Source organism: Saccopteryx leptura, chromosome 3, assembly GCF_036850995.1.
Source record: "Saccopteryx leptura isolate mSacLep1 chromosome 3, mSacLep1_pri_phased_curated, whole genome shotgun sequence".
NCBI lineage: Eukaryota > Metazoa > Chordata > Mammalia > Chiroptera > Emballonuridae > Saccopteryx > Saccopteryx leptura.
Window position 1 is genome coordinate 241,344,528 of NC_089505.1, and position 26,306 is coordinate 241,370,833.

The window sequence follows — 26,306 nt, forward strand, 5'->3', positions numbered from 1 at the left end:
CTTTAAAATAAAAAATAAGATTATAGATGTTTACAGTAATAAAAGTGAGTTGGAGGTTGCTGAGTCACTGACCAGTTTTAAGCATCCCCATGAGCAGAAAATCTCTACTTAAGGAAAGAGAAACTCAGCTCAGTCCCAAAATGTCAAGACTTTTTACCTGTCGGGAGGAGAAATGATTGCTCACTCTTAGGAATGTCAGGCAGTTATCCAGTCAAAGAAGTTAAATAGCTTTCCCTTCCCAATATATGAGACCTGGATCTTGCTTCTTATTTCCGCTCTGTGAGTGCTTGAATTGGTTAATGTTTAGCAAGGGGCAAAGGGAGAGAGATGGCAAATTGCAGCCACTTTTCTTCCACAGCCACAGGCCGAGATGTCAAGAAGCAAGTGATAGAAGATGTCAGCTCTGCTATCTATAACCTCATGCTTTGCGATTTCCCCAGGGCCCTGTGCATTCTTATAGCTTCTTAAACAAGAAACAGACTGACAAATATGTAAATGCATTTTGCACAGTTACACCACAAGCTTACACAGTGTACTCCTAAATAGAAGGCTTCACAGAGAATGCTGACACTTTCTTTTTCCTGCCAAAGAACAGTGTCTCCTTTAAAAATGCTGACCTTGGGGTTGTGGATATTCTTTCTGTTGAAAGGAAGGCATTTGGTACCTTTGTTTAAACAGACTGTCCCACACACAATGGCAGTTGATGAGAGATAGTATGCAGCCCAGGCAGGTGGTATTGAGAGGTAGGGTGGGGAGGAGAGAAGAAGGTAGAAGAGGAGTCACAGGAGAAAGATGAAATAGACTTTAAGAAAAGCCAGGGAGATCCTGGGAGCGCCTGCCAACAGGAGGACCTGCAGGAGAGGAAGGGAGAGGTGAGAAGGTCCTAATGAGAAATCTTGCCACATCTCTGCCTACTGTAGAGAGTTGGGGTTTTGTACAAACTGCGTGTTCCCATGGGGATTCAAAGCTGACTGCTCTGAGCATTTCATAGTATAAACTGTGGGACTTTGACTAATGCTGGCAAAGTTCTTTAATATCTTCCAAGGAATGGCGTATACAGAATTTTTTTTTATTACACAGATCAATCATTAGAAACAGCATCGATGATATTATTCATGCAGTTAACCTGAAACAAGTATGGTAATAGTTGCAAAAAAACAAGCAAGAATTACCCTCATAAACTTGGTGATTAAATTAAATCTTTTTGTTAAACTCATTTGTTGAAAAAATTATTGATTCTCCCAGTAATAATGTGATTCTGTGAACTGAATTTTATGTTATTTAGGGACTTCAGAGTAAAATTATTCCAAGACTTGTTTCTCTTGGATGAGGGACTGTGAAATCTCATTTAGATGTATAATATTATAATTGCATAAATTACTTGGGGCTTATGATATGAGATTTTTTTTTAAGACAAACAAATAGATTTTTTGCTTTTAAAAATTACAAGGCAAATGTGGTTTCCTAATGAGATCAGTTTCTTTTCAACTCAAATCAGCTTAATTTCTTGGCTCTTCCACCAACTCTGCTCCCTGTGCTACAAGCATTTCTAAGGGAGACTGTGTCATGTGCTCTCAGATTCTGGCAAGATAAGTGCTCCCTTGCTCACGGTTGCATTGGATCTTTCAGATAGTTCCTGTAATGGAGCATAGCTACACGGAGAGGTCAATGTTCAGTTCTTACTTATCATGTGTCTTTAAATGGTGACTCTACAGTTAGATTGGCCTGTAAACAGACTAAGAAAATAAATTAATATCTGATTTTTTTAATTAAAAATGGATAAAGTATCTCTTTTATTCAAAGTAGAAATTGTCTTATATTTTCCCAATATGTCAAATCTAAGAAAAGATCTTGCCTGACTAGGCCATGGCGCAGTAGATAGAGCACTGCCCTGGGATGCAGAGGACCCAGGTTTGAAACCCAGAGGTCACCAGTTTGAGTGCAGGCTCATCCGGCTTGAGTGCCAGCTCACCAGCTTGAGCACGGGGTCACCAGTTTGAGTGTGGGATCATAAACATGACCCCATGGTCACTGGTCACTGGCTTGAGCCCAAGGTCACCGGCTTCAGCCCAAGGTTGTGGGCTTGAGCAGGTGTTACTGGCTTGGCTGGAGCCCCCCATCAAGCATGTATGAGAATCAATGAACAACTAAAGTGGTGTAACAAAAAATTGATGCTTCTCATCTCCCTTCCTTCCTGTCCGTCTGTCTGTCTCTTGCTAGAAAAGAAAAAAAAATATGTTGTATGTAGCCAGTTTATTTGGGGGAAATTATCCCAAGGCAAAAAGTGAAGGACAAAGAAGGAAGAAAAAGTAGTCTAAGGGTGTACTATGAAACTTTTCACCACTACAAACAGCCGGGGCTTTATCCACTTAGGAACATCTGAGGAACTATTAAGAATTTTTCTTAGAATTATTTACTCCAAGAATCAAAAGGGAAATATTTATCATGCAACTTCTATTCCCCCACTGGTCAATGCACAATGGGACAGCAGCCCTTTCCCTTCCCGGTTCATTCACAGATTGGAATGCCCAAGTGCATGTCAGCAGCCGTCAGGGAGCGGGCACTGACATTTTCCCATTGTTCATGCACTGCTTCCCAGACCTTGGTGAGCATCTTTTTCGCCATTAGGTTGAACTCTCTATCAGGTAACTGACTCATTTTCATTTCACTGAGATCTGTTTCTGGAATTTTATTCTATTCTTTTGTTTGGAACATATTCCTGTTTTTTCTTTTTTCTTGACTGTCTATTGGTTTCTATGCATTAGATTAAAAACAAACAAACAAAAAAACCTCTCCAAGTCTTGGCATTATAGTCTCATGTTGGAGATGGAGCCTGTTGATCAGCCTGCCTGAACTCCTAGTTTTCTCTCAGACTTCTGTGATTGTCCAAGCCTCCTTCTTTGTTCTTAGTGGCCCTGTAGTTGAGGGTGTGCCAAGATCCATCAAAGTCCCAAAGGGGAGGATTGCAGTCAGCCCCCAGATGTCCTAGCCCTCAGGCAGCAACTTTCTTTTTAAAAATACTATCCACATATAACATTATATTAGTTGCAAGTGTACAACAATTATATTGCAAATGACTACCACAATAAATATCATTAACATCCATTTTTTGTTGTTATAGGAAAATAACTTTTAAAGTCAGCTATTTTAGCAATTTTCAAATTTACATACAGTATAGTTAACTATAGTTAACAATATATTACATCCCCAGGATTTATTTATTTTATAACCAAAAGTTTGTACCTTTTACCAACTTCTATCCCACCCCTACCCTCCCCCCCACCTCAGGCAAGCACCAATATACTCTTTGTAACTATTTATTTATTTATTTATTTTTAAATTCCACATATAAGTGAGATCGTATGGTATTTGTCTTGCTCTCTCTGACTCATTTAACTTAGCATAATGTTCTCAAGTTCTAACTGCATTGTTGCAAGTGGTAAGGTTTTTTCTTTTCCTTTTTTTTCTCTTTACATCTGAATAATATTCATATCTATATGAAAGTATGTAGATAAACCTCTTTCAGGGAAAGAGTAGGATGACCTGCCTGCTCCCTCTTTGCTGAGCACTGGGTGGATAGCCACGAGTGCTTGTACACCCTCAGGAAGGTTCCTTGTTTACTATAGTCTTGTGTGTCTTGTAGACACAAGCTCCAGCGGCTAGCTGTTTTAGAATCCTGGCCCTCCATTGGGAGTCCTAAAAGTTGGGACACTAGAGGTGAGATCTAAACCCTTAGCTCCTCAGGGAACATCTAGGAGTTGGAGGTACTTGCTGATTGTATGGCACTCATTTAGGGTGGGGTGAATGGCACCAGTGTGTCTCAGCCTTTTCTACCCCTTTCAATGTGGGCACTTCATTCATCTGATATGTAGGAGTCACCCAGCTGTGTTGCTGATCTCTTTCAGAAGGAATTTCTCCATGGTAGCTAGCTATCCATTTGATGCCTCCACGGGTGAAGGAGAACTAAGGAGCTTCCTATGTACCATCTTGTCCACTCTACCTATACACTACTCTTAAAATTTGAATGGAGAGCCAATGACTGTCAAACTTTTAAGAATATCCTTAAATGATTTATATTTTTTTCTCTTTTTATATTAAAAATGCCATCATGAAAGCAACATTTTTGCAATGAATAAAGACCCACTTAAAACATTTTGAGTGAGTTTATTGTTGCTCTGGTATAAGATTTTAATCCTTAGTCCTTTAAAAATATTTTTATTCCTTTATTTTTCTTTCATGTTTGAATAGTAATTTTTTTTAATTTTATTTTTTTATGTGCCACATCTTCTTTATCTAGTCTTCTACTTTTTTTTACAGTGATTAAAGCCTTTAAACAAACTCTTGGCCAATACAGCAAGAATCCATAAGAGAGTCGTGTCCTTAACATGTTCACCAAGTCCAAGTTGGCCCCAACACCATGCCAAATCCCTGAAAAATGCAACCCAACCCCAGTTCAGTCTGTTAGGAGCTGTCACAAGGAGCAGGAGTCCAATAAAAGTCCATATCCAGGAAAAGTCTGCATGGCACTGGAATTATTATCACAATTCTATACTTTGCAGCTCATGTCCAAGTCCCATAGACTGCTGCTTCTAGCTGGTAATGATTCAGGTAGACTGGAAAAGCCATCTGCAGCATGTGTGGATATGGAGCTTCTGTTCTCCTCTGCCTGGAGAGATGAGACCAAGTTGCTTTTCCCTGGAGCTCTGTGACTGTGGCTTGGTAAAGAGAACCTTGGGATACACTAAGCTGGGTGGCAAAGGTAGATTCATAATAGAAGTTGGCAAAAGGGGGAAAGAGAGCTCTAAATTAGGAGTAGGTCCCAGCCTGAAATATGAGTGGGGCATTGAGGTAGGAGGAATAAAGGAAACACTATATATTAAACAAAGCAGCAGAAAATAGGACTATCAACACCCACAACAGAGATCTTCGAGGGAAGAATAAAAAACCTGACTATTCAGGCAAGACATAGTTAAGTGGCCCTTGTGCAAATGAGATCAGTTTACCTGCTTCTTGGAAGAAATACCCTAGGCTCATCCACAGTGTTGTAGATGGGACTGATGGCCCTGGGCACCTTCAGCCTTCAGTGGCAAACCCCAGCATTCTGGGCAAGGTTAGGTCATAGGTGGCTGGAGCAGGGCTGGAAGAGACTGATCCCTCCCTTAGAGGAGCGAGGAGGAAGCCTACCTTCCAGTGTCCCTGTTTCCTCACAACAGAGGCATGTAAGTCTGGCAGGCTTTAGCTCAATGACCTTCCTTTCCACTATTGATGCAGGACCCAGATGGCATCCTATGAGACCCCTTTGGGGCGTTGGAGCCTTTAAGGGCGTATCCTAAAAGCTGGTAGTTCCCCTGATCTCTATTGGGCTTTTTCTGCCTCTCGGTATCTTAAAAGCCATGCTCAGAAGATCTCGCTGAGGGGTTTGAGGATCCCCATTCACCTATATAAATCTTTTCCATATATCTGGAGCTATTTGGAAAAAGACAAAACAGTGTTATTAGCTGGATCAAATAAAGAAGGTAGTAGTTTGCAGGCGAAAAAGATTTGGCATCTCCTGTTCATCAGCATTCAAAAGAAATTTAATTTTTTTTTAAGTAAAAAGCATGGTATGGTAGACCCATAGGAGTTCCAGGATATGACTCCCCCCTTTTAATTTTTTTTAAATTGACCTTAAAATATTTGCTGGGTACACTTTAATAATACCTTAACTTTAAAGATTGTAAGAATGACAAAATACAGTAAATGCTTTTGCTCCATATGCAGCAGCATTTTCAGTTTAACCAGTTTAGGAAATCCAATAATAGAACAATGCATACAGACAATGAGACATGCTTAGCAGCCTCTCCTGTTCTGGCAGAGGTTACTATAAATCCAGAATATGTATCCACTGTAACGTGGACATAGGACTGTTTGCCAAATGAAGGTATATGAGTAACATCCATTTGCCAAAGTTGTCCTGGTAGGGGTCCTTGAGGGTTAACTCCAAATGAAGAGGCAGATTGTAGTATAGGACCCCTTGGGCAGGATTTCCCAATCTGCTGTGCTGCTTCCTGAGAAAGTTGAAACTGTTTACACAGGGCTGCAGCATTCTGGTGATGAATAGTATGAGACTGAATTGCTCGATCTGTCATGGTTGCTCCAAATAATTTTCTTTTGGGTAGCTTGATCAACAAGGGCATTCCTAGGCCCTGGCCGGTTGGCTCAGTGGTAGAGCATCAGCCTGGCGTGCAGGAGTCCCGGGTTTGATTCCAGGCCAGTGCACACAGGATAAGCGCCCATCTGCTTCTCCACCCCTCCCTCTCTCCTTCCTCTCTGTCTCTCTCTTCCCCTCCCGCAGCCAAGGCGGAGCAAAGCCACCCTGGGCGCTAAGGATGGCCTGGTGGCCTCTGCCTCAGGCGCTACAATGGCTCTGGTTGCAACAGAGCAACACCCCAGACGGGCAGAGCATTCCCCCCTGGTAGGCGTGCCGGGTGGATCCCGGTTGGGCGCATGCAGGAGTCTGTCTGACTGCCTCCCCATTTCCAACTTCAGAAAAATACAAAAAAAAAAAAAAAAAAAAAAAAGAAAAGGAAAGAAAAGAAAAAGAGAAAAAAGAAAAAAAAAGAAGAAAAGAAAAAAAAAGGGCATTCCCTTGTGCTAAAGCTCCAGGGAGCATAGAGTGAGCTCGAGTATGTCCTATGAAACATGGAGCTCTATGTTGACATCCAAGTCTTTGAAGAAGGAGAAACTGCTGAAATAGTTCATCAGCATTTGTCCCTAAGACAGCAGTCTTTATAGTGGAAACACCATAAGTAAATATTTGCTTTCTGTATATAGATTAAAGGGGAATATGGCAAATGCTGAAAAGCCATGATAATGGCATATAATTCTAGTCTTTGAGCTGATTTTAAGTTGACAGCTTCAGTATAAAGTTGTCCATGATTTGCAAGAGTGATTTGCCATTTAGTGGAAGTTTCCCAGAGCCATTGTTGTTGATCCTTTGAAAAAAGGAACAATAATAATTTTGAGGCTCAAAACCTATAAGCTGTAAGGGTCGCCTATGCCTCTTGATTATCCAGGAGGCAACAAGATCAAAATATGGAAGTGTATTCCATGGGCTATTAGATGATTCAATGTGCCCAAGCTGTAGCTGCTCTTGTACCCATTGAGCAGCTGCCCTAAGTTTCTCCTGAGAAAGGGGCCATTGGTCTACCCACACAGGATTATCTGATTTCCAAGTAATTGGGTCTGCACAATGCATTATTGAGGTAGCAGGAGCTACCAAGGCCCCTATGCTAAATTTTGATATCCTAATCCACACCTTCTGGTATTGGGTGCCACTTCTATGGGGGTGAGAATTCCTCGCTGTTCTTTCCCTAGAACCTTGGTGGGCAAAAATCCCCAATCAAGCATCTGAGTACTGACTAAACCATTAGGACTGACAAGCAATACTCCCATATTTTTCAAAACATCTCTATCTCACAAATTAACTGGCCATCCAGGGAGCACATAAGGCTTAAAAAATCCAGAATGACCTTCTTAATCTTCCCAATGTAGAAAACTAGAACTTTGTTGAGGGGATTTACTCTGCCCTATATCTTGTAATTCTGTGGCTGCTGCATGAGTGGGCCAGGAAGGAGGCCAATGTAGCTTAGCAATAATTTTTATTCCTTTCTACAAGGTCAGTCCTCTTTTTCCTGTTCCTCAAATCTCTAAAATGACAGGTTTTCCATTTTGACATTCATCATGTGTTGGAACCACCTTATAGTTCACAATAGACCTGACTGCCACTCTATTTTGCTTGATTTCAGTTTAGTTATTTCACAAGGTGTTTTATTAGGTTGATATTTTTTGTTTTTCTCATTATTTATTTCTCATTAGTTCATCGTATAATTTTGTTGTGGTATATATACATTGAAATTGAAACTTTCTCTAAGCCATTGTCAGGTAACTCAGTTGGTTAGAGTATACTCCCAATACCCCAAGGTTGTGGGTTTGATCCCAGGTCTGGGTACATAGAAGAATCAGCCACTGAATGTGTAAATAAGTAGAACAAATTGATCTCTCTCTCTCTCTCTAAAAATTAATAAATAAATTTTAAAAATTAAAGAAAGAAACTGTTTATCTAAGACAGGGGTCCCCAAACTTTTTACACAGGGGGCCAGTTCACTGTCCCTCAGACCATTGGAGGGCCGGACTATAAAAAAAATCTATGAACAAATCTCTATGCACACTGCACATATCTTATTTTAAAGTAAAAAACAAAACGGGAACAAATACAATATTTAAAATAAAGAACAAGTAAATTTAAATCAACAAACTGACCAGTATTTCAATGGGAACTATGGGCCTGCTTTTGTCTAATGAGATGGTCAATGTCCGGTTTCATATTTGTCACTGCTAGCTTTAACAAGTGATATGATGTGCTTCCAGAGCCATGACCCGTGCCTCCCATGTCACCAGAAGTAGTACTGTACGTGAGCGACGCCACACTTTGCGGCACCGCCACATACAGAACTCTCACTTTCCACCAATGAAAGAGGTGCCCCTTCCGAAAGTGCAGCGGGGGCTGGATAAATGGCCTCAGGGGGCCGCATGCGGCCCACTGGCCGTAGTTTGGGGACCCCTGATCTAAGAGTAACTAACAAGTATTTTAAAGTTTAAAATAAATCAAACCTTTAACTTATTATAGCCGTCTTCCATTAAGGTCAGGAAGACTTCAGATTTTTATTTTTTTATTTTTTTGTGACAGAGACAGAGAGAGAGAGAGAGACAGAGAGGGACAGACAGGGAAAGAAAGAGATAAGAAGCACCAATTCTTCACTGCACTCTTTAGTCTCCTTAGTTGTTCATTGACTGCTTTTTCATATGTGACTTGACCAGGAGGCTACAGCAGAATGAGTGATCTCTTGCTCAAGCCAGTGGCCTTGAGCTAAAGCCAGTGATGTTGGGCTTTAAGCCGGTGACCTTGGACTCAAGCCAGAGACCATGAGATCATGTCTATGATCCCATGCTCAAGCCAGTGACCCTGTGCTCAAGCTGGTGAGCCTGTGCTCAAGGCAGTTACCTCAAGGTATCAAACCTTGGGCCCTCCGCTTCCCAGTCCAATGCTCTATGCACTGAACCACTGCCTGGTAAGGCAGGAAGACTTGAAAATTTTATGCCACTAGTTTATATTTATAGCTGAAAGAGGGTTTGTTGTTAAATAAAATGTTTATGTAATTTTAGCAAGTTCAGTGAGACATATAAATTTGTACCTATTTTGAGCTTTAAAAGTAAAATAATAAAAGCCTTCAACAATCTTCAAACATTCTCCTCACTTACTTTTTATTATTTTTGTTAAAAATATGTAGAAAATTTATTTATATAAAGTTCTGTCTCTTTTTGCCAATTTTTTATTTTTCTTTCATTTTTTTCCTTTTTATTGATTTATTTGGGTGACACTGGTTAACAAAATTATACAGGTTTCAGGTGTATCATCTGTATTGTGTGTTCACTACCCCAAACCAAGTCTTCATCCATCACCATTTACCCCCTTCTACCCTCCTTCATCGCCCCCTCTTCTTCCTCCCCCTGGCAATCACCCTAGTGTTGTCCACGTCCACAAGTTTGTTCCTTTTTTTTCTTTTTTGCTTAATTCTTCAACCCCCCTACATAACCACTCCTTATACAGAGCTCTTTATTATGTACATTAAAATGTAGTTAGAAGTTTCAGTTTTCAATTTAATGAAAAAAAGAGCAAGAGAGGATTGTGAAAGGGATTGTGGTATGTTTTTCTTTCTGATGAAAGGGCAAGTGGTAATGAATTGTTGGTACAGAAAATGGATAAAGAAGTAAAAAGTCAGCGACGTAAACATGATACACATTTATGCAAACTCAACTTCTAAATATGAAAGAGTCTTATCTGTACTATGAAAGTGATTGAAGGCCCTGGCCGGTTGGCTCAGCGGTAGAGCGTTGGCCTGGCATGGCATGCAGGGGACCTGGGTTCAATTCCCGGCCAGGGCACATAGGAGAAGCGCCCATTTGCTTCTCCATCCCCCCTCCTTCCTCTCTGTCTCTCTCTTCCCCTCCCTCAGCCAAGGCTCCATTGGAGCAAAGATGGCCCAGGCGCTGGGGATGGCTCCTTGGCCTCTGCCCCAGGTGCTAGAGTGGCTCTGGTCTTGGCAGAGCAACGCCCCCTGGTGGGCAGAGCGTCCCCCCTGGTGGGCGTGCCAGGTGGATCCCGGTCGGGCGCATGCGGGAGTCTGTCTGACTGTCTCTCCCCATTTCCAGCTTCAGAAAAATACAAAAAAAAAAAAAAAAGAAAGTGATTGAAATGAATGAGTGAGAGGCAGGGACATTTTTGAAGGTCTGCTTGACTTTTTGCCTCTGAGTCCTTTTGAAAAGATGTCTACAGCCCAAAAGTCTGAGCCAATTCATACAGATTCCACAGTATTGTCAATTGAGGTTGACATCCAAGGTACTAAGAGTAGAAAGGCAGATGTGTTTTGTAAAGACTAGAATGGAATAAAAGGTGATCAGCAGGTATATTCTAAAACAATTACCTAGAAAAACTGCAAAATGTAAAAGGAAAATCTGCATGCAGCTAAGCATTCTAATTATTCTGCCTTAAGATGATATTAAATCCTTGGAAAGAAATGGACGATGAGTGGGTGGAACTCTAATATTTTTCTGCTTGTTTATATAGTGTATTACATTTTACAACTGGACAATGCCAGACTCAGAAGAGAAATCTCACATGTATGGGAGTGGTGTGATAAATCTCAGAGAATATAACTGGAATATATATGGAGTGCCTTTAGGATCCTCAGTGAGTTGAAAAAAAGACAAAGTAAGTCTTGATTAAAGTAACTTAGTAAATATATTGCTGTGGTAAAGTCAAGAGACTGTACAGTAAAGGGTAATACTTAAGTTCATGTCAAAGTATTTCATTTTGACCTGGTTTTACATAGACACAAAATCTCAAAAACACACTACCTTCTCTGGGGTCAAGATAATCTTCCCTATCTGCAGATCCCAATGTGTTTAACTTTTCCATAAGATAAATGTGTTAATGAGTTCTCATAGGAGCCAAAAGTACACAAGTCAGACACGTGGTGATCAGCAGGGATATTCTAAAACAATTACCTAGAAAAACTGCAAAATGTAAAAGGAAAATCTGCATGCAGCTAAGCATTCTAATTATTCTGCCTTAAGATATTAAATCCTTGGAAAGAAATGGACGATGAGTGGGTGGAACTCTAATATTTTTCTGCTTGTTTATATAGTGTATTACATTTTATTTTAATGACAATCTTCCATAATTACACTATATGTTGACAATAATATTTGTAAACCTCAGGGTAAGACAGCTAGCCAAAGAAAAGTAATTTGAATCAAGACAAAGGGACATTTTAAGGATGGAAGAAGAAAGATAGTTTGATAGCTAGAGTCTGTAATATATCCATACTCTAGAGAAAAGGCCATGACCCGCACAAGGCATGCCTTAGCTTAGAAAAAAGAGAGAGAGAGCCTATATTCTAAAATAGAGATAGAGGTAAAAAAAGACAGAGAAAGAAGAGACTCATGATGGATGAAGACTCTTTAGCTGTCTAGTACAGGAAATTGTGCTATCAACTGGGACAGTAGGAAGTGTTTAACAAATGATGTTTGATAACGTATTTAAAGCTTAAGTGGGTCACACAGCCTCTCCCTAGTTAGAAATTTCTTTCATTGATTTTGAAGCAATTTTTCTTGCTTTTGTCTGTTAGCTTAGTCAGTGATTGGCAATTATTTTGTGTATATTTAATAATAAAACATAACAGAGCCTCATTTAGTTCTGGATAGCATCCTTTTCGGGCCATATAAAGATTTTAGTCGTTGCTTTGTAAGAAAACATGAAAATGCAGTTATCCTTATAGTAATGAGTATTTGCTTTACTGATATCAAATTTATGCCCTGATGTACTATTTATATACTTTTCTGTGTACTCAATAACAGTTTGTTTCAGTGCCAAGACAGAGTATTCTGTTTGAGGACATTTTACCTGTCAATTTAATTCAGTGCGTAGAACATCAACAGTGCACATAGTTCCACAGAAGTAATGATACTGTGAACAACTAGGTCCAAGTTCAGCTTATGCTTGCACGAGCAAAGGCAACTATGTCACGATACTGATAGCAGTTGCAAGATTCCATTAATTATGAGATACAGTCTAATTTTATGTTATTATATTATGGGAATAAAAGTTTCAGAACCATTAAATATGATATATAAAATATAGTTCCACAACTCATTTTATTATATTCTTTCATGTGCTTAAATAGCCAAAAGGAATTTGGGAAATTTACTCCACTAGGTGGAAAATTCTATTTGCTTGGAAGCCTGCAGAGCACAATGTTTAGAGAAGGTTGTTACAGTTTTCAGGAAGAACCAGTAGAAGGTGGAGTTCTCCACAGTCAAAGGCACATTTAGCAAGAAGACCATAGGTCAGGCTGTGAGGTAAAGCTATGGGAGCTTCCAATGATGTGCTTCACACCACAAAATGGAAGAGAATAGAGAGCTGAATGTGGAGACATAAAAACATGCCATATATACAGAAGCAAACTGTTAGGCAGCATGGAGCAAAAATGCCATGCTTCACAGCTGCTAATTTCTACTGTATGAGAAAAGCAAAAGCTAAACACACAACCCCAATTTGAGTGACACATAAAGTTGATGGCCAGACTATTAATTAAACCAAAACCTTTCCTTTGTTGCCTCTCACATGAACCTCCTAACAGTCATTACAGGGAGACATCACCTCTTGAACATTATAATAAACAAACTGCATCAGAGCTATACAAAAGTATTATAAAATAGGAGAGGAAAGGGTAAAGGGGGGATAAATGGTCATGAAAAAAACTTGATTTGGGGTAGTAAACACACAATACAATATACAAATGATGTTTTATAGACTTGTACACCTGAAACCTATATAATTTTATTAACCAATGTCATCCGAAGAAATTTATTTATTTATTTTAATTTAATTAATTAATTTATTTATTTATTTTTCTAAAGCTGGAAACAGGGAGGCAGTCAGACAGACTCCCGCATGCGCCCGACCGGGATCCACCCGGCATGCCCACCAGGGGGCGATGCTCTGCCCATCTTGGAGCATCGCTCTGCCCATCTTGGGGCATCGCTCTGCCGCAATCAGAGCCATTCTAGCGCCTGAGGCAGAGGCCACAGAGCCATCCTTAACCCCTCGGGCAAACTTTGCTCCAGTGGAGCCTTGGCTGCGGGAGGGGAAGAGAGAGACAGAGAGGAAGGAGAGGGGGAGGAGTGGAGAAGCAGATGGGCGCCTCTCCTGTGTGCCCTGGCTGGGAATCGAACCTGGGACTCCTGCACGCCAGGCCAACGCTCTACCACCAAGAAATTTAATTTAAAAAAAAATGGTAGGAGAGGAATTAAACAAAGAAAACACATGAGAAAAATATCCTTGTAAATGAAATTATTAACAAATGCATAAAAATATTAAGAAAATATTACCTCTCTAAAACAAGAACTAAAAGCAGAAATAAAAGAGCTCAAGAAAGAAGTGAGGAAACAACTAAAAATGAGAACAGAGCTCAGGGGACAAAGTAGAAAAGACAAAAGAATCATAGAAACAAAGGCTCAATGAGAAGCAGCACAAAGAATCTGACAGTGCAGTGTTAGGGTTTGAATTGTGTTTCTCCGAAATTTAGACACTAAAGTCCTAACCCCCAGAACCTCAGGATTGCAACCTAATTTGAAAAAAAAAAAAAGGTTGTTGCAATTCAATAAAATTAGATTTAATAACAAAACAAGAAACAAAAGAAAACTATACCCTATGAGGAAACTGGGGGAAAAATCTCTTAAAGAACTCTGGAGTCAAAGAGTGAAAAAATAGTCCTGGCCAGATGGTTCAGTTGGTTAAAGCTTTGTTCTGAAACACAGAGGTTACTGGTTTAATCCCTGGCCAGAGCACATACAGGAACAGATTGATGGTTCTCTTGCACTTTCTCTCTTCCCTTTCCTCTCTCTCTAAAATCAATTAGAGTGAAAAAATAAAGGTAAATTTACAACAATAAAATACAACATATCAAAAGCAATGAGATTGGCCCTGGCCAGTTGGCTCAGTGGTAGAGCGTCGGCCTGGTATGCAGGAGTCCCGGGTTCAATTCCCGGCCAGGGCACACAGGACAAGCGCCCATCTGCTTCTCCACCCCTCCCCCTCTCCTTCCTCTCTGTCTCTCTCTTCCCCTCCCGCAGCTGAGGCTCCATTGGAGCAAAGTTGGCCCTGGCACTGGGGATGGCTCCATGGCCTCTGCCTCAGGTGCTAGAATGGCCCTGGTTGCAACAGAGCAATGCCTCAGATGGGCAGAGCATCGCCCTCGGTGGGCATGCTGGGTGGATCCCAGTTGGGCGCATGCGGGAGTCTGTCTGACTGCCTCCTGTTTCCAACTTCAGAAAAATAATAAAAAAGGAATGAGATCATGTTGTTCTCACAGCAAATTTCACAGACTTAAATCTTCACATTACTATTCAAGAGAGTATAAAAATAAGTGGCAGAGCATCCAAATGAAGAAGTTAGAAAAATAGTGCTGAGCCTGACCAGGTGGTAGTGCAGTGGTTAGAGCGTCGGACTGGGACACAGAGGACCCAGGTTTGAAACCCTGAAGTTGCCAGCTTGAGCGTGGGCTCATCTGGCTTGATTGTGAGCTCACCAGCTTGAGTAAGGGGTTGCTGGCTTGAGCGTGGGATCACATACATGACCCCATGGTTGCTGGCTTGAGCCCAAAGGTCGCTGGCTTGAAGCCCAAGGTTTCTGACTTGAGCAAGGGATCACTCGGTCTTCTGTAGCCCCCTGCTCAAGTCACATATGAGAAAGCAATCACTGAACAACTGAAGAGCTGCAACAAAGAATTGATGCTTCTCATCTCTCTTCCTTCCTGTCTGTCTGTCCCTATCAGTCCCTTTCTCTGACTCTCTCTATCTCTGTCAAAAAAATACTGAAATAGTGATGATGATGCAAAAATACACACTTAATAAATTTAATAAGAGAAGAGGGAAGCAGGTACATTCAAAATAAAAGGGGAGTAAGGGCTTGACTGGTGATGGTACAGTGGATAAAGCATCGACCTGGGATGCTGAGAACTCAGGTTCGAAACGCCAAGGTCGCCAGCTTGAGCATGGGGTCGCCAGCTCAGCTGGAGGCCCCTGGTCAAGGCACATATAAGAAAGCAAACAATGAACAACTAAGGTGCCACAACTACCAGTTGATACTTCTCATCTCTCTCCCTTCCAGTCTGTCTGTCCCTGTCTGTCTCTCTCTCTCACTTAAAAAAAAGAGAGAGAAGTAAGAGATGTAGAGAAAACACTTATGAGACTACTTAATGCAACTTTATTCAAATAAGCCCCAACCTTATGTAGTAGATATTTCTGAGAAAAATATAAACTATAAAAATTGACCACAAAGAAGTTACCAAGTTTAACAAACTGATTAATACAGAAGATATAAAGAGAGCTGCAGAGAGTTAAAAAAAACGATATAAGATCCTAAAATCTGACAAAAATAGCACAGAAAGGAAATACAAATTTCATTAAGGAACTTAAGTGTAAAAATACAAAATAACCTGACTGGTGGCAGTTCAGTGAATAGAGCATCCACCCAGGATGCTCTGGGTCCTGATTTGAAACCCCAAAGTTGCTGGCTAGAAGCGTGGGATCACTGACAAGATCCCAAGGTCACTGGCTTGAGCAAGGGATCATTAACTTGGCTTAAGCCCTTGGTCAAGGCACATACAAGAAGCAATCAATAAACAACTAAAGTGAAGCAACTATGAGTTGATGCTTCTCATCTCTCTCTTTCCCTCCTCTCTGTCACCCTTCCTGTTTATCTCTCTCTCTAAAAAAACAAAAAACAAAAAGGCCCTGGCGGGTTGGCTCAGTGGTAGAGCATCAGCATGGCGTGCAGGAGTCTCGGGTTCAATTCCCGGCCAGGGCACACAGGAGAAGCTCCCATCTGCTTCTCCACCCCTCCCCTTTTCCTTCCTCTCTGTCTCTCTCTTCCCCTCCCACAGCCAAGGCTCCATTGGAGCAAAGTTTGCCAGGGAGCTGAGGATGGCTCTGTGGCCTCTGCCTCAGGCGCTAGAATGGCTCTGATTGAGGCAGAGCGACGCCCCAGATGGGCGGGGCATTGCCCCCTGGTGGGCATGCCGGGTGGATCCCGATCGGGCACATGCGGGAGTCTGTCTGTCTGCCTGTCCATTTCCAACTTCAGAAAAAAAAATACACCCCCCCCCAGAACAAAACAAAATATAAATATTAGAAAACGGAATCCAGTAGCACAGTTAAAGCATGATATATGGTGGATCAATAGGCCTCATTCAAATAATTAAGGGATTCATTTTGGGAAAAGGTAAAAGTCAAATAATTAGCTTTAGAGATGTCTGTCTTAGTTGGTTTGAACTGCTATAACGAAATACCATAGACGGGGTGGCTTAAGTAACATAAGTTTATTTTTTCACAGTTCTGAAAACTAGAAGTCCAAGATCAAGGTACCAGCATGGTCAGTTTTAGGTGAAGCTTCTTTTTCCGGCTGTGGACAGTCACTTTCTCCTGGATCCTCAAGTGGCAGCAGAGGGTGGAGGAATAGAGAGCAAGCTTTGGTATCTCTTCTCAGAAGAGCACTAATACCACCGGACCAGGCGGTGGCACAGTGCATAGAGCCACTGGGCTGCTGAGGACCCATGTTCAAAACCCTGAGGTCACAGGCTTGAGCACAAACTCATCAGCCTTGAGTGCAGGCTCACCAGCTTGAGTGCAGGCTCACCAGCTTGAGTGCAGGGTCACTGGCTTGAGCGTGGGATCATCAACATGACTCTATATGGTCACTGGCTTGAGCCCAATGATTGCTGGCTTGAAATCCAAGGTCACTGGCTTGATCCCAAGGTCACTGGCTTGAGCAAGGGGTCACTCACTCTGCTGTAGCCCCCCAGTCAAGGCACATATGAGAAAGCAATCAATGAACAACTAAGGAACTGCAACAAAGAATTGATGCTTCTCATCTCTCTCCCTTCCTGTCTATCTGTCCCTATCTTTGTCTCTCTCTCTCTCTCTCTGTCACAGATAAAAGAGCACTAATGCCATTCTCACGACCTCTTCTAAAACTACCTCTCAAAATCTCTATCTCCAAATACCATCACATTGAGGATTGTGGCTTCAACAAATGAAATTTGGAGAAGACATAATTCAGTTCATAGCAATGTTGAAAATGTATTTTTTAAAATTCCACATGCACCCTTTTTTTTTTTTAAGTGAGAGGGGAGAAGGCAGAGACAGACTCCTGCATGCACCCAACTGGGGTCCATCCAGCAAGCCCCCTACCAGGTGATGCTCTGCCCATCTGGGCTGCTGCTCTGTTGCTCAGCAACCAAGCTATTTTAGCACCTAAGGTAAGGCCATAGAGCCATCCTCAGCACCTGGGGCCAACTTTGCTTGAACCATTCGAGCCATGACTGCAAAAGGGGAAGAGAGAGAGAAAGATGGGAGGGGCAGAAGTGATGCAGATGGTTGCTTCTCCTGTGTGCCCTGACCAGGAATTAAACTGGAACTGCCACATGCCGGACCAACACTCTACCACTGAGCCAACCAGCCAAACCACACATGCACATTTTTAAAAACAGGAATAGATAAATATTTCCTTCAGATAATCAAATATATTCTGATATTTATCTCAAAATAAAAGATAGCTTCATGGTTAATAGGGAAACAATAAAAGCTAAGAGGATGTAAAGAATTTTCAATATTACCACTATTCTTTTTTTAAATCAATGCAGATAAGAGAAAATTTATACATAATAAAATGCTCATATTTTAAATTTAGTGTTTGATTACATTTGACAAATGTATATGTAATCATAGCCCGCAAATTTTTCTTCTGTTTCTTTTAAATCAATAATCAAATTTTCTGGTTTTATAATTGTGTTTTACTGTCTCCCATAGTTCTGTATATTCTACCTTAAACAATTAGAAAATATGTAGCAAGAAGGATAAAAGCTAGAGAGGAAAAGATAAAATAATCATTTATAGCTAATATAGTAATTGCAATTATAGAAATCAATGAAAAAAAGTGTAGATGCTAAGTTTATTGAACACAAAATTAATATTCCAAAGTCAGTAGCCTTCCCATATTTAAATAACAATGAATGAGACACATTATGGCCTTTGTTCACTTTGCATTCAGCTGTGATGACCAGCAGAGGAACCCTGGAAACTGTGTGTTGAAGATGGCAAAGCTGCTGTCACCTCAAGTCCCTAAGCAGAGAGATCCCTCTCCGTATCTCCATGAAATACAATAAATGAGTTTTTACTGTGTTTGAGAGAAATATAACTAGACGTAACAAAATCTATTTACGACTGAGCCAAAAAAAAAAAAATGCAAGTTCTATGTGAAACTTTAAAACTACTAAAGTCTACTGAAAAAATTGGAGAAATGCAAAGTCATAGTATTTTAGGTGGAAAGATTAAATGTTATAGAGATGTTATGTTTCTCTAAATTAGTTTATGAATAATAACAGCCTAATACACCAAAAGGGTTTTTATAAATAGAGAAGCTAATTTTAAAGTTAGGAAAAAAATGGATGTACAAGCATGACTAGGAATATTATGAATAATACATAATGTGGAATGATAAACACTCTATAATGTTTTAAAACATTTTCTTTTAAAAACATTTTTATTCAACAAATATTTGAGCCTTTAAAATATCAGTCATTGTTACAGTATATAACAGTTAAATATTTCTTGCATTAATGGATCTCTAGTTAGGAAGACATAATAAACAAACAAATAAATTTGCATTGTAATTATAATAACAGTATAAATATAAATACAGATAAAAGAATGTAATATAATGCCATTATATATTCTAAAATAATAAATGCTGAGTAAGCTACAGAACTTAAAACAGGATGGTACTGACACACAGGTATACTAAGTCATAATTGGATCAGAACAAAGAGTTCAAAAATAGACCCACACATATGCAGCATGTTTTATTTGATAAACATGGCATTTTCCATTAGTGGAGAACAGGTGTGTTATTTAGCAAATGGTATTGGGATACAAGTAGGCATCTAGAAACAAATCTAACTTGTTTCTTACCCCCAAAATGTATTGATAAAGATCACTTAAGTGCTAAATGCTGAAAAAGAAATCATGAAACTACTAGAATAAATGAAGAGAAAGAAATAATCATGGATTTGACAAAGTCTTTGGAAGGCAAAAGTTAAAAAATCTCTTGCAAGGATGGGAACAGGAATCTGGGAATCCTCTTGCTTCTTTAACTGACTTTAAACTAAATTTTTGCTCTAACCCCTATTCTTTCTTTTCACTTTCTGAGCTACCTTGTATCACAACTTTCTGAGCACGATGGAGGGTTTTATGGATTAAAAAAAGGGGGCGATTCTTAAATTTACCTGATTCTGGCTTGAGATTCAATTTAATGTACTACTTGCTTTCCAGCTTCTAAAATTTTACACCTTGCCAATGTTTCTATCTTTGTGAAATTTTTTACTTGTATTGAACTTATTGGCGTGACATTATATATTCTAAAATATATAATGTCATTGATTAATAAAACTATATAGGTTTCAGAGTTACAATTCTATAATACGTCATCTGTATATTGTACTGTGTGTTCGCCACCCCAAGTCAAGCCTCCTCCATCACCATCTATCCCCTCTTTACTCTCTTCTACCTCCCCTATTCATACACTTCTAAAATTTTTATTTATTGGGGGTGTAGGAGGAAATGAAAGGAGATGAATATGTTCAATCCACCATCTTTACCTGGAAGTTTCCTTGGGAAGATTTTTGAAAGAATTCGACAGTTTATATATATCAGTGATCATTAGAACAAAATAAACTACAGCATATCTTGGTGGCTTAGAACAACAACCACTTATTTAGTTTATGATTCTGTAGGGCAGCAATGTAGGCTGGGCTCGGCTGAGCAGTTCTGATTGATTGCACTCATTTATGAAGTTATCTTAGGGCCAAAAAGATGGGCCTGCTTTGGGGAGTTGGTTGGCTGTTGGCTGAGGCATGTGACCACGTCCTCCAGCAGACTAGCCTGGGCTGGCTATTCATATGGCCACGGTAGACTTTCAAGAGAGCACGTGGAAGCACACAGCTCTTGAGACTCCGGCTGGGGACTGGCACATCACCAGTTCCACTGCATTCTGTTGTGCAAAGCAAGTTACAAGTCCTGGTTAGATTCAAGAGGTAGGGAATAGATTATACCTCTTAATGGGAGGATTTGCAAAGTCATAGTCATATGATAAAGGTACAGATTCAGAGAGAGGTAAATAACTGGGGACATTTTAAAAAATCAATCTACCAGAGTTGGCAAGTACTTTTTAGTCCCCTGTATTTCAATTTCTTTCCTTTTCCTGCTTAGAATGAGGATTTGATTCCTGAAAATGTAGCAACCATATTATAATCTGAAGGATAAAGGCCTCATGATAAGGAGGGTAGAGGCATGCTGTGTTAGTCTGAGACTGCATTTTCCTAGACTACTTGTTGCATGAGATTAAATAAGTCCTTTTCTATTTAAGCCACTGTAGCAGATTTTATTATTATTTGCAGTCAAATGCAAATGACATAAACATTTCTCTAATCCATTAAGCAAAACACATCAATTTTCTTATTGTACTCATGTCTCTCGTACCATTTCTTCCCTTTTTTGAGAGCTCTAATATATCTGACTCTTAAATGTGGCAGCAAAGCACTTTGTCCTCATTCCACAAGCCTTCTTACACTAGGACCCCCTGGTGTGGTTGCAATGCACAGCCTGCATGGCCATATGTGGTGGCTCTACTCCCTATATGCGTCTCTTGGTGATTCAACCTTCAGGTATGGGTTGAATTACCTTGTTACCAACACACTATTCTTATGTCAGCAGATCAAGCCTAGGCATCTACCTTGCATTCAGATTCATCTTCCCAGATATTTGTTGGACATTTACACTAGATGTACCACAGATAGCTCAGTCTCAAATGGCCAATTGGGGGGAACTGGCTATTTCCCCTTATTTCTTCACATCCTGACTGTCTTAACTTTTAAACACCTAGTCTTGGTGAATTTCCTCCTTAATAATTTCTTAAGTGTGTCTCCTCATTCCTATCCAGGTGAACATTGCTCTGTTGAGGACCTCATCATTTCTCAAGTGGACTACCTAAAGAACTTGCTAACAGTTCTAGTAATTTCCAATTATGTCCCAGTCAAATCCTTTCTCCACACAGCTGCCAGTGTCATCTATTTAAAATGCAAATAACACCATGTCATTCCCCTCCTGAAAATATTTAATGGTATTCTATCAGCTGTGGGATAAAGTTCAAACTCCTAATAAGACACGGAGGATCCTACATTATCTGTCTCCTGCTGACCACTGCAGCTTAACGTTGGTGACTGTACTTTGAAATTTACGTCCACCCATACCCAAATGCTTGCCATCCTTCTCACCTAGCATCCTTTTTTGCCTATCTCCTATTTTGTTTTTTTTTTTTGGGGGGGGGGATTTAATCTTTTCAGACACAGCTCATGCCGCATCTTACCTTCTCTAGGGTACCTCCCCAAAGCCCTTTTTACCAGTCAGGGTTTTAGGTGCAATAAATGGAAATCAAATGTGACTCCTTTAAGAAGAAAGTTTATTTAATGAATGTTTGGTGTCTTAGGGAATCTCCAGGACTCTGCAAAATCAGATTCAGGGCTACATGGTCAGGAACAACAGGCAGATAACAAGAAATTGCTTCAGTGAGTAAAATGCTGCGGCAGCAGCATCTTAATCTGCTCAGTCTGTCATCAGAACACCATAGACTTGGTGGCTGAGACAGCAGACATTTATTCTCACAGATCCGGAGGCTGGGAAGTCAAGATGAAGGTTCTATCAATTTGATTTCTGGTGAGAACTCTGCTTCTGGTTTTAAGATGTGTCCTCACATGGTGAAGAGAGAGAGTAAGCTCTCTGGTGTCTTTTGTAAGGGCCCACCATGACAGCCCCACTCTCAGGAATTTATCCAAACCTAATTATCTCCCAAAGGAACCATCTTCAAATACAACCCCATTGGATCGGGGCTTCAACATAGGAAACCTGGGGAGACATAATTCAGTGAAGAACAAGGGTCCAGATGTTGGAGATGACACTGTCACATTCACTTCTGCTGGACGTAGGACCTGGATAAACACCTTTGCCAGTACCAGCAATGGGACTTGACATTTCTGCATTTACTATTGCCCCTGCCCAAGACAGAATTCTGTTGGTATTCTCTCCTTCTCATCACTTCTACATTACAAGCTTGAGCAGAGTACATTCATTGGAGAAGCCTAAGTCCTCTCATATATCCATATCCTAGCTGCAAAGCAGGCTGGGAAAATAGCATCTAACTGAAAGACTTCCATATTTATAAGCAAAAGGAAGAAAGGGTCCAAAGATGAGTGGTCAAAAATTTTTTTGTTAATGTGAGTTCTTTTAAACTTTAAAAAAAATTTAAATTGATTTTATAGAGAGGAAGGGAGAGAGAGAGGGGAGAGAGAGAGAGAAAGACAGGATGTTCCTGTATATGTTCTGACTGGGGATTGAACCAACAAACGCTGCACTTTGGGATGATGTTCTAATCAGCCAAGCTATCCAGCCAGGGCAAATATATATATATTTAAAATTCTACTACATTTTACTTGTCTGACTTTCAAACAACAACAACCTATCCTTTTATTCTTATTCTTACACTTAAAAAATGCACTGGCCAGTTGGCTCAGTGGTAGAGCGTCAGCCTAGCATGTGGATGTCCCAGGTTTGATTCCTGGTTAGAGCACATAGGAGAAGAGACCATCTGCTTCTCCACTCCTTCCATTTCCCCTCTCTCCCTCTCTCTCTCTCTCTCTCCCTCTCTCTCTCTCTCTCTCTCTCTCTCTCTCTCTCTCTCTCTCCTCCCCCCTACAGCCATGGTTCATTGGTATGAAGGCATTGGCCCTCGGTGTTGGGTATGGCTCTGTGAAGCCTCTGCCTCAGGTGCTAAGAATAGCTCAATTACGAGCATGGCCATGAATAGGCAGAGTATCGGCCCCAGATGGGGTTTGCTGGGTAGATCCCAGTCAGGGCATATGCAGGAGATTATCTGTCTCCCCTAATCTGACTTGGAAAAGAAAAAAAAAAATTAAAAATGTGTCATCCAGCTTAATGCAATAATTTCTCATAGCATTAAAAAGAAATCACTTGCTACTTCCCTCAGTGGGGTTAACACAGACACTGAATTTGGTTTCAGGTCTGGAACCTCTGATTGTGTTTACTACTCCTCTAGGTTTGTCCCAGTCTTTGTCTAGTGTTTCATAAACTTTGGACCAGCGTGTTCACCATTGCTAACATATTTCTAAGAAGTATAAAATTTGGGGGTAAACAAAAATATTTTATTCTGAAGTTTAAAAATCATTGATGTATAATATAGATAATTAAATGCAAAGCCTATTTATTTTTTCTTATCACACATTGTAAGTGACGAGTTCAGTGAGGTTTGACTAATGTGAACCTCAGTCAGGAGAATATAGAACATATCCATTATTCCAGAAAGTTCCTTTGGGCTCCTTCTTCTGCAGTCAACTCCTGTGCTCTCCCTCAGGCAGCCACTGATGTGATTTATGTCTGATTAGTTCTGCCTGTTATAGAACTTCCTATAAATGGTCTCATATGGTGTGTACTCTTTGTGCTTAGCTTCTTTGTATCAACATGTTTTTGAGATTTTTGTTGTATTGTTTTTTGAATTAAATTTATTGAGGTGACATTGATTAATAAAATTACATTTGTTTCAAGTGTACACATCTATAATACATAATCTGTACACTGCACCATGTGTTCACCACCCAAGTCAAGTCTCCCTCTGTTGCATTATCCCCCTTTACTAAATAGTTCATATTTACTGCTAATGAGCAATAACAAAGATGTAGACCATCTGCTTATTGATCAGTTCTAAAAAGTCTCTCTCTCTCTCTCTCTCTTTAGAGAAAGAGAGAGACAGACAGACAGGCAGAGAGACAGGAAGGGAGAGAGATGAGAAGCATCAACTCTTTTTTGCAACACCCTAGTTGTTCATTGATTGCCTTCTCTATGTGCCTTGATGGGGAGGGAGGGAAGGCTTCAGCATCACTGTACCTCTGCCTGGTCAGGCAGAATGTCCTTTTGTGTGAAACATGTTTTCAAATCTTTAGACCACTTAAATTTTTTCTTAGAGAATTTCAAATTGTTTCATGAGTATTCTTCCCAGCCTCTTTAGTAACAGGCAGGGTTATTTACTCCTTTCTTTTACCTTTTTACCCAATAAAATTAAAACCTAAAAGTAACCTGAAATAATATTGGTTTACAAGCTTGGGTTTCTTTTCTTGGGTACTAAGACCTCTAGAGCCCAGCACCTTAGGGAGAGTGAAAAGAAAAGCTTTTAAATGACTTATTCGGTATGACGGTGAGTTACTGCTTCACTCCCACCTCCTCTTCAGTGTCCCTGGAACCATTTTTTCGGACCATGGGAAAGCAAATGCCATATGGAACAGCATGTCATCCTCACTGAGTATAGCCTTTTACTGATACTGACTCTCTTCCAATAGACCATTTCACTATTCACTAAGGCCAGCTGTTTGGGGACATGGGGTAAATGCTAAAACCAGTGAGTCCCCTGGGCATCAGTCTCCTGACTTCCTTCCTGATCGTAAAGTGAGTTCTCCTGTTAGAAGCAATGATGTTATGTGAAATTTCACCATGATAAATAAGGTGATCAGTAAGATCATAGACGGTGTAGCTGGCATACAAAATTGGCAGGCAGAAAAAAAATATATCAAGAACAAATGTTTATTCAGTAAGGGAAAATCATTTTCCACCTCATGATGGAGTGAGTCCAATGCAATCAGCTTACCCCTGGAGTGGGTGGCTGATTCCCCCCAGGCTTTGGCAGCCTATCAAAGCGTAAGGGTTGGTCACTGCTGCTGGCGTGATGAGGACTCAGCTGTGGTGATGGCCAGATCAGCCTTGGTGAGGGGAAGTTCTTATGACTGAGCCCATGCTTAGCCTTGATCCCCACACGATGAATGTTTTGTTACTGAGTACACTTAACAAACACTGAGAGGACTGGGGCAGGAGGCTGACTGGCTTGCTCAGTCATTTCATCCCCCTGATTACTAATAATCGACAGCACAGTGAGACCTTTAGTTGTATAATCACGTGGAATCCAATGAAGGCCAATTCTGAGAGTTTTATTCACATAACTCAATCTCATAACTCCTTGTCACCAATCATTTTCCTTTAATAAATGAAAAAATAGCTAAGTCATATATCACTTCCCATCTAGCATTATAAATTCATATTTTAAGCCATATTTCTTTTCATGGATGAAATTCTATCTCCTGGAGGATTGCCCTTAGCCAATGTTCTGATGAGATAGATCTATATCACTGAAGTATATCATTCAGAGCATTTGAATCGGCTTAAAGTTTTTCTTTTCTCTCTCTTTTAAGTGGTAATAAGAAATTCTCTGGAAAACCCTTGATTTGGGTTGAGCAAGAGATGGCAGTGTTGTAGGAGCAGGAACACTGGGGATGAAATCCTCATGCTTATGTGACTTAAGCCCTCAGGATTTGCCTGAGCACATTTCTTTATATAACACTCACATCTGTCCATGGGGTATGGTTGCATATGAACAATTTTATGACTTGATGAATCACATAAAATCCTGTACATTATGGTCAGCTCAAATTGTATGATCATCAAATGGTTCATGGTTAGACACTCAGTCTACCAGCGCTCAGCAGCAAGCCAGTAGCTGTTTTTTTTTGAAAGAAATATAGTTAATTATTTAAGAAGGCACACCTTAACCCATCAGGAAATCTTGCTGTTATTTTTCTACTTTGGCTTGCCACACATTCTATCTAACACACTGATCTTCCATAGAGTATCTGCTGGGTTCTGGGCACAAAATATCCACCCGGATCAGTTGGAGAACCACCACTTTCTCTGAGCCTTGGTAAATAGGTTTGAACAACACACAATCACATTATTAACTTCAAAACCCAAAGACCCAGTAACAACATGCCTTTATGTTTGGGTTTTGAGAAGGTAGCAAATTGTTTTTCAGTTTGGAGTGGATGTCTCACAATGTCCCAGGCAACTGATTCTTTTCTATTTTTGTGTGACAGAGACAGAGATAGATAAGGACAGACAGACAGGAAGAGAGAGAGACGAGAAGCATCAATTCTTTGTTGCAGCTCCTTAGTTGTTCATTGATTGCTTTCTTATATGGG